This window comes from Bombina bombina, chromosome 5, assembly GCF_027579735.1.
Source record: "Bombina bombina isolate aBomBom1 chromosome 5, aBomBom1.pri, whole genome shotgun sequence".
In the NCBI taxonomy this organism is placed as follows: Eukaryota; Metazoa; Chordata; class Amphibia; order Anura; family Bombinatoridae; genus Bombina; species Bombina bombina.
Genome location: NC_069503.1, coordinates 414,389,467 through 414,406,162, shown reverse-complemented (window position 1 = coordinate 414,406,162; position 16,696 = coordinate 414,389,467). Strand labels below are relative to the sequence as shown.

The window sequence follows — 16,696 nt, the reverse complement described above, 5'->3', positions numbered from 1 at the left end:
AAATAATCCTAGTTAGGCTCAATTAAGAGTGTGGTCTCCCCTATGATAACAGAGCTTCACAGGGGTATATAGTTGTAAGTCACATGCAACTGTAGCCTTGTAATGATAGAGCTTCACACAGGTACGTGACTTAAGGTTCCAAGGTAGTAGCTGAAATTTGAGTCCCATTCTCCTGTGGAGCGCTATCATCTAGCGGACAGGAGACCACAATATTAATAAAGCCTACTAGGCTTGTTTCATGCAGCCTGTATAATGAACCAGCAAAATCATGGGATTAGGAGCCAAACAAATCTGTGTGTGGGGGAAACATTTTTTTAGACAGTGTATTCTTATTCAGAAAACTAGATATTGTCTGGAATGGTAACATTTAAATAAATATATAAATCTATGTATCTATATCTCCCTCTCTCTCACATACTCCCTCTTTCTCTTACTCTCCCCATCAAACTCTCCCTTCTCTCTCCCCTCTTACACCCCCCCCCTCTCACACAATCTTCATGTCCTGTCTTCCTTCTTCTCTCTTTTACTAACACTTCTCTCTCTCTCTCTCGCTCTTGCTCTCTCACACCCACACCCTCCTAATCTGTCTCTCACACATTCTCCTCTCTCACACACTTCTCTCCTCTTTTAAATCTCCTCCTTTCTTCTATACTCCCCTCTTCTCTCTAACACTCTACCTCTTTCTCTCTTTCTACCCCTCACTTTCCACACCCCCCACACCCTCTCCCCTCTTATGCACTTTCAATATATGCACTTTTATATACAAGCACACACATATCCACACACTGTTATACCAAACATCTATAAGATTTACACATTGACCCACAGAAAATTGTTGTTTTTTATTTTAAAGAAAATGAGATTCACATTATTGTATGAAGATATTTCTTTAGAACAGAAATGCAGAAATATGAGAAGAAAATAAAGTGAAAAAAGGTTGCATCCTGAGGAATTTCCAGCAGCTGTACCATAACCAGGCAGTGGTCTTACAAACACACAGACACACCTCCTCCAAAAAATACACATACACACTATTGCTCATAAACACAAACTCACTGACATGCAAACTCTCTCACATACGCACACCTACACTCATATGCACATACACTCACACAAACTCTCTCACTTATACACACTCACACACACACTCTCATACTCACAATCACACTCACATATTATCTCATATACACACTCTCTCACACAATAACTCTTTCTCTCACACACATACTTATTCAAACACACACACTCTTCCCCACAGTCACATATTATTATAACATATAGTGAAAGATGAGTGAGCAATAGAGAAGAGAGGGGGAAAAAACTAACAAGGAGAATACAGAGCCAGGTAAAATAGTTTAGGACTCTACATGCAGAAAAGCAACGCACAGTGGTTATCTCCCCAGGATTTACATAGAGTGCATAGCGTATACCAAAGCTTTCACATAAATGTTGTTACTATGTTCTCTATAAACATATGGCTTAAAATATTCTATGACCATGAAAATTAGCTTTTAATGTCACCTTTATTTACATAAGTTACACAGCTCCTGATTATTGTGCTTTCATCTGAGTGACAAGTGTACATGCAGGCTACTAACCATATGCATATTACTCACAAGGATGTGTCTGGGGAGGAAACTGTTAAGTGTGCTCTAATAATGCTACTGCTAGTCTCTGGATCTAGTCCCTCCCATCAGTGGGCAGCCTGTGTGCTCTGAGGCTTGAGGATTACTGAAGGTAGCAGCTAGGGTTGCCACCTCAGCCATGTTTTCCTGGACACTTATGAGTTACACATGCTGCAGGGTGTGCAGGGAGGAACATGTATTGTGTTTCTGGACAGCACTATTCATGTCCCTCCCTGCACACCCTGCAGCATGTGTAACTTATAAGTGTTCTGTATTTTAAGGGACAGGTGGCAACCCTAGACTAGCAGCACATGGAGGAGATCACTACAGCTGGTATGAAACAGATCATATCTGCCCAGCGCTCTGCACTGGAGTGAGAGCCCCTCCCCCATCCCTCAGCAAATCTTTCAGTTAGTACAGATTGCTGTTTTGCTAAGGAAACTTGTTAATGATTGAAGGGGAATCAATCATATGGATATTATAAAATAACATTCTGTACTAACTGAAAGAATCCTGAAACCACAGGGATAAAACATTTATTGAGAAAGGGATAAAAAAATACTCAGCAGGAATAAAAACAAAGTAATAAGATATTGTCAAAAAATCAGGGGGAACCCTCCAAACGTCTTTATATGATTTTTGTTTGTGTGAATTACTACTAGAATAGCTCCACATTACTCTCCTGTGTGTCTTTATTACAGTCCCCGCATTATCCAGCACGCTAATACTAACAACAGGGAGGATCAAGCAGAAGAAATCTGATTTACAAATGGAGTGATTATATAACACTTACATTTGTTTTGCCACTGCCTGTTACATCCTCATTGAGGATTGATTGCAAACCTTAATGTTGTTTGGATGGTAGGTAGGAGTTGCCTGCTAAGAGAGATTGATTTTGACTGCTGCCTTTACCAGCAGTCAGATGCTGCAGCTCTCCACCTTTAAAGACAGTGCTTCAAAACTGCTGCAAGACTATGGTAGGGAGACAGTTTCACCACTTTAAACGCTGACACGCTTCAAGGCTTACATTCACTCACTATTTTACTCGCCCCTGCTTAAATTCCACTTGCCAATGGCGAGTGGAATTTTTGACCATAAACCTGATATCTTTGAGTCCTTATAACTTTTTATTGCAATTTTTTAAATAGTTTTTATTAGATAGTGTTATTATGAGTTTAAGTGCATTTTTAAATGTAATTTTGATGTATTTTGTGCAACCTTTTATTCAAGCATAACAATTCATCAGAGCCCTAAGGTCCCGCTAACCTGATGCACGTTAAATTAAATTGCGCTCGAGGAAATGCGTTTACTTTTAACTTGTAATATGCGCACTACATCTGACTTGAACCTGATATTGCTTGTGTGTGACAGTTCACGCTCCACTCGTAAACTGACCCTTAATTGTTGTAAATCCTCATGAGAAGTCTTCGTGGGGCTTATTTTTACCAGAATCTATCCTTATTCTGTATAATAATCTTATAACAAGTATATCATTTTTATAATATTTAAAGAAAGACTCTCTAATGATATTGTGATCTTTCCCTTCCCTATATTGATAGCTGTTATAATATTATTATTTTTTCTTAATCTTAATAATTCTTGTTAAATAATGAACTGATTTCCCTTGAAAACCCTGAAAAAAAATTTTTGACTCTAAATAAAAGCTTCCCACTCCATCTTAGCTTTATTTTATTTTTCTAGGTTACTAGGTCCAGAACATTAATATAAGTTCTAAAAGCATTTTTGACCTGGTTAGCAAGCTGTATTTCCCTGGGCTTGCTTTGTCAGTTTTATCTTAAACTTTAATCTCCCTCCTGAGGACAGACCTCACCGCTTCCCAAAAGGTATCAATTTTATATAGATAATCACTATTATATTTATAATAATCTTGTCCTTTTTACATTGTACATTACATTCTAAATGATTTATATGATATTTGTGGAAAACATTTTTTTTTTAAATTCTTATACAGATCTGATAATAATTTAACCTTAAAAGAGATTATCGCATTATCGGAAAGAAAGATGTCAGTTATATGTGTGTCTAAATCCATAGAAAATAGTCTATCTTCTATTAAAAATAATACTATCCTAGGAAAAGTTTTTTCTGTTTTAGACCCACAAGAGAAAGAACGCAGATACTGGTGTTGGATACACTAGATATCCTGTATTTTTAAGGTGTTACAATATCCTCTAAATAAATTAGATTTTCTCAGATGTACTGAAGTGGGTTTTAGACAAAACCCTGTCTAACTCAGGTTATAATACCAAAATAAAATCACCAGCCAGTACTTAATTTTGCCAGCCAGTCTTTGATGAAGCTCCACTAGAGGGCGCGAAACGGGTCAGACTTGTCAGTCCTGTCCATGTCTGTCTGGGTCATTGTGTTTAAATAAACTATGAAGTTTTTTTGGACCTGTTTGTGCAGCCGGTGCCTTTCTTCTTTCAGTACTTAATTTTGACCTAGCTTACTTCTTATCTTATTCCAAAATTCTACATCAAATTATTTGGACCAAATATGTTGCATAGGGAACAAACATTTTTTTATTAATCTCTGTCTGGACAATACAAAAAACACCCTGTGGATCCAATAATTGATGTAATATATTATGTATATTATGTTAGATTTTTGTTAAAAAGAAAGGCAACCCCACACTTCCTTTTACTACATGGTGTGGCTATAACCTCCCCAACCCATCCATACTTTAATTTACATATTTCAGAATCTCTTTAGTGTGCCTCTTTAAGAAAAAAATATCTGGTTTATGTTGTCTTAATTGTTCTATAATGTTTTTCTGTTTGATCTTGCCACCCAAGTTCCAAGGGAAAAGGTTTAAAAAATTGCCCTGCCATATTAAAAAAAGTTATATCTCGAAAGGTGATAGAGGGTCGAAGCTGTGGAAAAAAAAACAAACAACAACAATACTATATGTTGCATCCTATCCGGCATATACTGTAATAAATACAACACAACACTGTTATTGTAAATGCAAAACATTAGCTATCATTTTTTTTTCTCCTGACTATCAGCTAGATTACGAGTTTTGCGTTAGAAGCTGTGTGGTGCTAATGAGCAGTTTATGCTCACCGCTCACTTACAGACAGCGATGGTATTAAGGGTTTTTACAAACCCGGCGTTAACCGCAAAAAAAGTGAGCGTAGAGCAAATTCTAGCTCCACATCTCACTTCAATACCAACGCTGCTTACGTTAGCGGTGAGCTGGTAAAACGTGCTTGTGCACGATTTCCCCATAGGAATCAATGGTGGAGAGCCGGCTGCACACCACCGCCACCTACATTATACTTATGAACCCCTAATCTGCTGCCCCCAACATCGCCGACACCTACATTATATTTATTAACCCCTAATCTGCCGCCCCCAATGTTGCTGCAAACTTACTACATTTATTAACCCCTAATCTGCTGCCCCCAACGTCGCAACCACTATAATAAAGTTATTAACCCCTAAACCTAATCCCCTAACTTAAATATAATTTAAATAAATCTAAATAAAATTACTACAATTAACTAAATAATTAAAAAAAAATACAAAAAAACAAACAAACACTAAATTACAGAAAATAATAAAGAAATTGCAAGATTTTTAAACTAATTACACCTAATCTAATCCCCCTAACAAAATAAAAAAGCCCCCCCCCCAAATAAAAAAAAAAGCCCTACCCTACACTAAATTAAAAATAGCCCTTAAAAAGGCCTTTTGTGGGGCATTGCCCCAAAGTAATCAGCTCTTTTACCTGAAAAAAATTTACAATTCCCCCCAACATTAAAACCCACCACCCACACAACCAACCCTACTCTAAAATCCACCAATCCCCCATTAAAAAAACTAACACTAACCCCCTGAAGATCATCTTACTGGGAGACGTCTACTCTTCACCCAACCGGGCCAAAGTCCTCAACGAAGCCGGAAGAAGTCTTCATCCAAGCCGGGCGAAGTGCTCCTCCAGACGGGCAGAAGTCTTCATCCAGAAGGCATTTTCTATCTTCATAAATCCGGCGCGGAGCGGGTCCATCTTCAAGACATCCGACGCGTAGCATCCTCTTCTTCTGACGGCTAAACACAGAATGAAGGTTCCTTTAAATGAAGTCATTCAAGATGGCATCCCTTCAATTCCGATTGGCTGATAGAATTCTATCAGCCAATCGGAATTAAGGTAGAAAACATCCTATAGGCTGATGCAATCAGCCAATAGGATTTAACTGGCATTCTATTGGCTGATTGGAACAGCCAATAGAATGCCAGTTGAATCCTATTGGCTGATTGGATCAGCCAATAGAATTGAACTTCAATCCTATTGGCTGATTGCATCAGCCAATAGGATTTTTTTCTACCTTAATTCCGATTGGCTGATAGAATTCTCTGACTTTTAAATGTGGTACCAGTCTTGACAGGAGAGGGTCTACCGCTCACTTTTTGTCAGAATCATAATACCCATTGAAAATATAGTATACGCAATTGACGTAAGTGGATTTGCGGTATTTCCGAGTCTGGCCAAAAAAGTGAGCGGTACACCCTACCAGCCAACGCTGCTTTTTAAGCCTAATGCAAGACTCGTAATCTAGCCGTATATTATTTATCAAAACTAAGGCTTTGTCCTCTTCAACATTGCTTAAAGGGACAGTCAAGTATAAATTAAACTTTTATTATTCAGATAGGACTTTTAATTTTAATTGACTTTCCAATTTACTTTTATCATCAAATTTTCTTTTTTCTCTTGGTATTCTTAGTTTAAACTAAACATAGGTAGGCTCATATGCTAATTTCTAAGCCTTTGAGGGCTGCCTCTTATCACATGCTTTTTAAATCTCTTTTCAACACAAAGAGACAGAAAGTACACGTGGGCTATATAGATAACACTGTGTTCAGGCACAGAAAGTTATTTAAGATCTATCACAATACAATGCTAAATTTAAGACAATAGATAATAAACAGTCACAGTCATGTGATCAGGGGGCTGGAAGAAGGTTCCTAGATACAAGGTAATCACAAAGGTAAAAAGTACATTAATATAACTGTGTTGGTTATGCAAAACTGGGGAATGAGTAATAAAGGGATTATCTATCTTTTAAAACAATAACAATTCTATGGTTGACTGTCCCTTTAAAACACTATACTTTAAATTATTTTCCACAAATATTTTAGCTTTATATCTTAATCCAGCATTGAATCCCAGTTTAATAAGGTGTGAACAGAATGGAGCCTTTTCCTAGTAGAGGTCTCTGCTAAAAAATATTAAAACAAGTGGATTGTATTCTGTCCCGCCATAATCATATTTGTTTTCCTAAAAATGTTCATGTTTTTTTATCTTATCTTTAAAATTTTAATATTTAATCATCAGTCAGGCCTAGTACTTCCATCTGCATAATTCTTGACAGTGCCAGTTCTATATGCTCTTTCACCAGCAATAGTAGGATTTTGTAAAGGGATCCCTACTATCTATGGTAAAGATTTTGGGCTCTATTTAACAAGCTCCGTATGGAGTCTGATGGCCCCTGTTTCTGGCAAGTCTTCTTCAGACTCGCCAAAAACAGCAGTTATGAAGCAGCGGTCACAAAGACCGCTGCTCCATAACCTGTCCGTCTGCTCTGAGCAGGCGGACAGACATTGTCGGAAATCAACCCGATCGAGTATGATTGGGTTGATTGACACCCTCCTGCTGGCGGCCCATTGGCCACGAGTCTGCAGGGGGCTGCATTGCACCAGCAGCTCTTGTGAGCTGCTGGTGCAATGCTGAATACGGCAAGTGTATTGCTCGCCGTATTCAGCGAGGTCTGGCGGACCTGATCCGCAATGTTGGATCAGGTCCGCCAGACCTTGATAACTATGGGCCATTGAGGCAAGGGCTTTTCATTCTTCAAGTTGACTGCTTTCAAGTAGTTCCACCACGTTTATATAATTGCTGCAAGATCTGTCAAAATGCAATACATTTATTACAATAAGATATAAAGTCACAAGTAAAACTTCCAATGCAATGGGTACTCACAAATAGACCCTCAATCAAATGAGGTAAGGTACAAGCCGTTGTGTATAAGTACAGTTGTTCCCCTGTGGCTATTTTCCAGATGATGCTGATTGTAACAGGAGAGGACAGATTTCTTATTAAGAGCCAAGTTTAGTTTCAAATGGGAACTCCACAAAAATCCGCAATGGTCGAATACTTGGGCTAACAGAGGCACAATAAATCCACCAGGGACAATTAGTGTCTCAAAACAGTGCCCAATAGTATATTTACCAACCTGGATGAACACAGACAGTCAGTTACTTCCGTGTTGTGCTCTGGAGTCAACGTGACATAAGGTGGGCATGGCCTACATATACATATTTAGACATATATATATAAATATATATATATATATATATATATATATTTATATATATACATATATGTATCTCTATGTTATGGCTCTTTTTTCTTCTAACTTGATATCTTTCAGCCGTTATAACTTTTTAATGCAATTTTTTTTAATGCAATAATTTTTATTAGATAGTGTTATTATGAGTGTGACTGTACTTTGTAATGCATTATTTTCTGTGTTTTGTCTTGTGAAACAGTTAACTAGAGTTATGAGGACGCTCTATCCCGACGTGCGTTAACTTTAATTCCGCTCAAGGGATCGCATTTACATTCAACTTGTAATACGATTGCTACATCCGTTCCCTGCAAACAGCCGTGATAAACCAATTTTTTGCTTGATTGTAACTGCTAGCACCAATTGTAATCTGATCCAATGAGCCAATCGGATTGAACTTCAATCTGATTGGCTGATAGCATAAGCCAATCAGATTTTTCCTACCTTAATTCCGATTGGCTGATAGAATCCTATCAGCCAATCGGAATTTGATGGACGCCATCTTGGATGACGTCATTTAAAGGATCAGCCATTCGTCGGGTAGTCGTCGTGCAGGAAGGATGTTAGGGTTTATTTTACAGGTAAGTATTTAGTTTTAAATTGGAATAATTTATTTAATGATAGTGTAGTGTTAGGTGTAATTGTAACTTAGGTTAGTTTTTATTTTACAGGTAATTTTGTATTTATTTTAGCTAGGTAGCTGTTAAATAGTTATTAACTATTTAATAGCTATTGTACCTACTTAAAATATTTACAAACTTGCCTGTAAAATAAAAATAAATCCTAAAATAGTTACAATGTAACTATTAGTTATATTGTAGCTATCTTAGGGTTTATTTTATAGGTAAGTATTTAGTTTTAAATAGGAATAATTTAGTTAATAAGAGTAATATTATTTAGATTTATTTAATTAATATTTAAGTTAGGGGGGTGTTAGGGTTAGTGTTAGACTTAGGTTTAGGGGTTAATAATTTTATTATAGTGGCGGCGGTGTAGGGGGGGGCAGGATAGGGGTTAATACATTTATTATAGGTGGCGGCGGTATAGGTGGGGCAGGATAGGGGTTAATAGGTATTATGCAGGTGGCGGCAGGGTCCGGGAGCGGCAGTTTAGGGGTTAATATATTTATTATAGTTGCGGTGGGGTCTATGAGCGGCGGTTTAGGGGTTAATAACTTTATTTAGTTGCGGGGGGGCCCATGGGCGCCGGTATATGGGGTAGAACAGTATAGTATAGTGTGAGTGCTTAGTGACAGGGGTATCAATAAAGCTGTAAAAAAGCCGAAGAGCAGCGAGATTGATGATTGATAACTATCACAGTCCGCAGCTCATCGCCCCGTACTTGGTGCTCGGCTTTTTGACAGATTTATTGATAACTTTGGCTAGCGTATTCAGGTCCGCGGCGGCGATGTGAGGCGAGCTTAGGTGAGCATATTGGGGCCGACAAAGGCAGGTAAGTACGGAGCTTCATAACTAGAGGCCAAAAGCTCAAATTATATTTTTAAGCTATGAAATTTGTTTGCAAATTAAATATGATTGTCAGAGGGTACCGCTATCTTGAAACTCATTTATTGCACACTGTGTCAGAAATGGTAAACATTCAAAGATCAGTAATGTTGAAGGCTTTCAATCAGCAGCCAGTCCAGCTGACATGTAAATGGGAACTTCCTCTGTCACAGAGTGCAAGAATACCTGTAATAGTAGTTAAAGGGACTTTAAACCCCAAAATCTTCTTTCATAATTCAGATAGAGAATACAATTTTGAACAACATTCCAATTTACTTCTGTTATCTAATTTGATTTGTTCTTTAGATATCCTTTGAAGAAATAGCAATGGACATCGGTGAGCCAATCACACAAGGCATCTATGTTCAGCCACCAATCAGCAGCTACTAAGCCTATCTAGATATGTTTTTCAGCAAATGATATCAAGAGATTGAAGCAAATTAGGTTATATAAGTAAATTAGAAAGTTGTTTAAAATTGCATTCTCTTTCTAAACCATGAAATAACAAATTTGGGTTTTATGTACCTTTAAGCCCAACAGTTTAATATCCCTTTAAAACAAAACCTCAGGGGATTTCCTATGTCCCTATCTCAGTCTTGCTGGATAGTAAAACAGCAGCCCAGCAATGTTATAATTTGCATGAAGTGTTTTTGCTATCCAGAGCGTAGCTATATAACCATATTTCATAAGGATTATTCATACTCAAAATGTTAAAATGTTTACAACAAATTAAGCAGACTGTATTGCCATAGGTTAGTAAAGTAGAAACGTATATAATATATTTATCTGTTTTGATGTATAGATGCCACAAATAATGAGGCATGAAGAATGGTTTGTTGTTAGCTGTGACTAAGCTTTGACCTTTATAGTCAGATGATTTATTTTCAATTTTAATAGATGTTAACAATGTAACTACAAAAAAAATAAAAATAAGAACGGAGTTAGTTGTTAAGGGTTTTTCTTATTTTGTCTGCATTTTCCTATTGTTATTACAGAATAGAGAACACAAGAATAACCCTCCTCTGTAGATGTTTCTGTCAACATGAAGAACTACAAAAGCTTAACAGATCCCTGGACTTACAGAAAACAAAACAAGGTACATTTTGACAGGAGTTAAGAAACCAAACAACTTTCTGGGTAACAACATAAAAATTAAACTTAAAGGGACACTCAATCAAAATTAAACTTTCTTTATTCAGATAGAGCATGCCATTTTAACCCCTTAACGACACGCGTCGTACAGGGTACGTCTTGCACAAACTGGTCTTTAAAGACCAGCGACGTACCCTGTACGACGTTGGGGTTGAAAGCGGCTGGAAGCGATCCTGATCGCTTCCAGCCGCTTTCCGGTTATTGTAGTGATGCCTCGATATCGAGGCATCACTGCAATAACATTTTTCCCCATCCGATGCAGAGAGAGCCACTCTGTGGCCCTCTCTGCACCGGACATCGATGCCGCGATCGTTGGTGGGTGGGAGCAGACGTGGGAGGCGGGTGGGCGGCGATCGATGATGACCGGTGGGCGGGATCGTGGGCGGGATCGTGGGCGGGATTGCTGGGGGGCGCGCACGGACGCGCGCGCGTGCACAGGGGAGGCGGGCGGGCGCGTGCACGGGGAGGGAGCGGGTGGGAACCGTTACACTATGGAACAGTGGTTTATATTTAGAGGGAGAGAGGGGGGATAAATATGTTAATCGAAGGGATCTGGGAGGGGGTGGGGGTTTAGTCTTGGGGGGGTGGGAAGCTACACTACAGAAAAGTGGGGAAAAAATTAAAAAATATACTTTAAAAAAAAATATATTTTTTTTTGTAAACTGGGTACTGGCAGACAGCTGCCAGTACCCAAGATGGCTCCCAATAATGTAGAGGGGGAGGGTTAGAGAGCTGTTTGGGGGGGGATCAGGGAGGTTTGGGGCTAAGAGGGATCCTACACAGCAGCATATGTAAATATGCTCCCAAAAAAAAAAAGAAAAAAAAAAAGATACCTTTTATTTTAGTACTGGCAGACTTTCTGCCAGTACTTAAGATGGCGGGGACAATTGTGGGGTGGGGGAGGGAAGAGAGCTGTTTGGGAGGGATCAGTGGGTCTGATGTGTCAGGTGGGAGGCTGATCTCTACACTAAAGCTAAAATTAACCCTGCAAGCTCCCTACAAGATCCCTAATTAACCCCTTCACTGCTAGCCATAATACACGTGTGATGTGCAGCGGCATTTAGCAGCCTTCTAATTACCAAAAAGCATTGCCAAAGCCATATATGTCTGCTATTTCTGAACAAAGGGGATACCAGAGAAGCATTTACAACCATTTGTGCTATAATTGCACAAGCTGTTTGTAAATAATTTCAGTGAGAAACCTAAAATTGCGAAAAAAATTACGTTTTTTTTTAATTTGATCGCATTTGGCGGTGAAATGGTGGCATTAAATTTACCAAAATGGGCCTAGATCAATACTTTGGGTTGTCTACTACACTACACTAAAGCTAAAATTAACTCTACAAGCTCCCTACATGCTCCCTAATTAACCCCTTCACTGCTGGGCATAAAACACGTGTGGCGCGCAGTGGCATTTAGCAGCCTTCTAATTACCAAAAAGCAACGCCAAAGCCATATAAGTCTGCTATTTCTGAACAAAGGGGATCCCAGAGAAGCACTTACAACCATTTATGCCATAATTGCACAAGTTGTTTGTAAATAATTTCTGTGAGAAACCTAAAGTTTGTGAAAAACTGAACATTTTTTTTTATTTGATCGCATTTGGCGGTGAAATGGTGGCATGAAATATACCAAAATGGGCCTAGATCAATACTTTGGGATGTCTTCTAAAAAAAAATATATACATGTCAAGGGATATTTAGGTATTCCTGACAGATATCAGGGTTCCAATGTAACTAGCGCTCATTTTGAAAAAAAGTGGTTTTGAAATAGCAAAGTGCTACTTGTATTTATGGCCCTATAACTTGCAAAAAAAGCAAAGAATATGTAAACATTGGGTATTTCTAAACTCAGGACAAATTTTAGAAACTATTTAGCATGGTTGTTTTTTGGTGGTTGTAGATGTGTAACAGATTTTGGGGGTCAAAGTTAGAAAAAGTGTGTTTTTTTCCATTTTTTCCTCATATTTTATAATATTTTTAATAGTAAATTATAAGATATGATGAAAATAATGGTATCTTTAGAAAGTCCATTTAGTGGCGAGAAAAACGGTATATAATATGTGTGGGTACAGTAAACGAGTAAGAGGAAAATTACAGCTAAACACAAACACCGCAGAAATGTAAAAATAGCCCTGGTCCTTAAGGGAAAGAAATTTAAAAATGGCCGTGTCCTTAAGGGGTTAAACAACTTTCAAATTTACTTCCATTTAAAAAAAATGTGCACAGTTTTTTAATATTTAAAAATTTAGAGTCAACATATCCTACTGAGCATGTGCAAGAATAAGTGTGTATGCATTTGTGAATGGCTGATGGCTGTCACATGGTACGTGTATGCATTTGTGATTGGCTGATGGCTGTCACATGGTACAGGGGGAGTGGAAAGAGACATAACTTTTAAAATTGTCTGGAACTAAATATAATACTCCTTTGAAGTTCAGACTAAGTGCTATTGCATTGTCTTGTTAACTTGCATTTGTTGATTATGCAAATCTTCTTTGTTGACTGGTCCTTTAAACGTGCTCAGACATATCATAACATTAAATAACAAAAAATAAATAAACATCCATCTACAGAATTAAAAAAAAGCTTAATAAACAAGTTAATATATATATATATATATATATCAACAAATTGCATGAGTGCACTCTCAATTCAAATGTCTGCTGACAGGGTTAACCATTTATCAGGTAATTTCATGTGCAATCATGTGCAATTTTTGACCAAGTGACTAAAACGTATATGCACTTTATTCTTAAGTGTTGTCAAACTTAGAAATGTTGTAAAGGTAGTAACACACAAACACAGAAACACACAGACACACTCATACACTGAAACACACACTCTCAGATAAGTATTCACATATAGACACTCAAGCAGACAAAGTAACACACAAACACACTCAGACACAGACACCCAAACAGACACTCAGCACTTGTTTACATTGACCTGACAAGTAATGAGGTAGACTACAGTTTTGTCAAAAAAGGAGATTTAAAAAACAAAATATGGAGTTCTGATTATCTTTTTGTCAAGGAAGATGAAAGAAAGGACTCTGAACTGCTTAAACAATAATTTAAAGGTTAAATGGTGGATTGGTGACTTCCGGAAAGGTCTCATTAGTCTCAAAGTCTGTAGAAAGATGTGAATAATCAGTAGTAAGGTCAAAATGTCCTAAAAAGGAACTGACAATGGACACACACACACACACACAAACTCAAACACAAACTTGCACATACACCCAAGGAAACACCAACAGAGACATCCTCAGAAAACACACAAAGACATACACACACACACAGAGACACCCACATAAAACACACAAAGACATACACACACAGAGAGACAACCACATAAAACACACAAAGACATACATACACACCCTCACAGAGACAGATACATCCATAGAAAACACAGACATACATACATACATACACACACACACCCACACATAGACATCCACAGAAAATACACAAAGACATACATACACGCACCCTCACAGAGACACCTATAGAAAAAGCACAAAGACAAATACGCACACACCCTCACAGACATCCACAGAAAATGCACAAAGACATACACACCTACCCTCACAGAGAGACTCACAGAAAAAAAAAATATATACACACTCATAGAGACACAAACAAAAGCACAAAGACACCCACAGAAATACTCACAGGAGGTAAAATGTCTGCACATTGCATCCGCTAAATCAACAGTGTTTGACATGCATGATAAAAAAATGCAGAAATTAAGAGATCACTTTTAAAAGAATCATATTCTTAAATGTGCAAACAAAAATAATTCTGTGAATTCAAAATTGTATATTAATGATCTAGGTAAATGGCTAGATGAAGAAAAGTACTTTTGAAAGGTCAACATATGTTTGTTTCCCCCCCCCCCTTTTTCCCCAACCAAGAGCATCACTTCAAATATGATGTACAAATGTTCCCATCTGTCAGCTGTACTTGTGGATTTTGAAAATGCTGTACTCTATATGGTCTTGATGAAACTATAAGCTGTGGTCTCATACCATTAGATCTGGTTAAATGCAGGATTTAGGCTTGTTTGTATGTATCTCAAAATTAAGTCAGCTGTTGTGTAAACTGAACAGTGTTAAGTTAACCTCTCTCCTTTTAAGCACCGAGCAATCTTAGTCTGAGAGAAACATTTTATGCAAATGTAAAAATCTTAGATAAAATGCCTCCTTGCATCTGGAAAGTCATTGCATATAGGGGCAGTAAACTGGAATGTAAAATATATATATATATTAATAAAATAACTAATATCTGCCAACAGGGCACCTACCATTTGTGTTCTGAGGAGGAAACATTTCTGCATGGCTTTAAATATAGAATTTCTACAGCATTGTCAAATAATCATAAGTACACTGCTGCATATTGCTAAAATAAATGTTTTTTTATGGACCCCTGGCCCCACCATACAACTACTACCACAATCCGAAATTGCACAAAGAAATAAAAAAACATTTGCTAAGGAAGTCATACCTCCTCTGCAAATGAAAGTGATCTGCCATCTGACTCATTCAGCTATACAACTAACTCTTTTAATTTTAACAATGTAGATCTGTGCTCTTTTTCCCAGTACATGCTTGCATTTTATATGCACACAATGACATTTATATAAAGTTCACACAAATGTACATACGGTTACAATATAAATACAATGTGTTTTAATATGTTCACATGATGTTACAACATTTTGGTTGCTATGGCAACACTTTGGTGTTTTTTTTCTTGAATTAGGGGGAGGGGTTTAGTACATTCACTGTTTGATTGTGTATAAATTGTTGCAATGCACATTGTCACTTTTTCTGAGGAAGGGGATACATTCCCCGAAATGTCAGGTTAATAGCACCAGTTATCTGAAGACCAGTGAGTACAAGCTTGCTTTGTTCACTATATATATATATATATATATATATATATATATATATATATATATATATATATATATATATATATATATATATATATATATATAAATATAAATAAAGAAATGCAGGGACATGGCACACTCCAACAATTTTCACTGGATGTTACCCACAGCTGGCAGCCATATATCCTGGTATAATATCCAAAAGAGCAGGCAGACGCAGGATTTCCTCAATTGCCTTTATTGAGCAAGGAAAGGCTTTATACTAAGAGGCCTATTTATCAAGCCATCAACTGTGCTGCATTTGCCGGCACCAATACGCTTGCCTAACATCGCTGCTGCGGACCTGAATATGCTCTCCATAGTTAACAAAAAAGCTGTCAAAAAGCTGCGCACCAAGTACAGGGGATGAGCAGCGGGCTGTTGTTAACTAACAGTCATCGATCTTGCTGCTATTCAATTTTTACAGGTTTATTTGTATACTGTCACTAAACACTGTCACTATACTAAACTGTTTAACCCCTATCCTGCTGCTCCCGGACCCCACCGCAACTAAATAAAGTTATTAACCCCTAAACCGCCGCTCCCGGAGCCCACTGCCACTCTAATACAGTTATTAACCCCTATTTCTCTGCTCCCAGACCCCACCGCCACCTACATTATGTTATTACCCCCTAATATGCCGACCCCTACACCGCCGCCACCTACATTATACTTATTAACCCCTAATCTGCCACCCCTATACCGCCGCCACCTAAATTATACTTATTAACCGCTAATCTGCCGCCCCCTACACCGCCGCCACCTACATAAAGTTATTAAACCCTATCCCGCCACTCCCAGAGCCCACCGCAACTAAATAAAGTTATTAACCCCTATTTCTCTGCTCCCAGAGCCCACCGCCACCTACATTATGTTATTACCCCCTAATATGCCGACCCCTACACCGCCGCCACCTACATTATACTTATTAACCCCTAATCTGCCACCCCTATACCGCCGCCACCTACATTATACTTATTAACCGCTAATCTGCCGCCCCCTACACCGCCGCCACCTACATAAAGTTATTAAACCCTATCCCGCCACTCCCAGAGCCCACCGCAACTAAATAAAGTTATTAACCCCTAAATTGCCAGCCCCCCACA

At 38.0% G+C, this 16,696-nt stretch overlaps 1 long non-coding RNA gene across 3 annotated transcripts in view; it reads left to right on the top strand.

Moving 5' to 3' along the window:
* Nucleotides 1–1,925: 1,925 nt before the first annotated feature.
* Nucleotides 1,926–16,696, top strand: part of LOC128659361 (uncharacterized) — a 165,011-nt gene continuing 150,240 nt past the window's right edge. For 2 of the 3 annotated variants that reach the window (XR_008402344.1, XR_008402345.1), the window contains exons 1-2: nucleotides 1,926–1,958; nucleotides 10,497–10,597. This is a non-coding gene — a long non-coding RNA (uncharacterized LOC128659361). Of the gene's footprint in view, nucleotides 1,959–2,551; nucleotides 2,603–10,496; nucleotides 10,598–16,696 lie in introns of those variants that run through there. The other variant, XR_008402346.1, reaches the window with a different exon arrangement.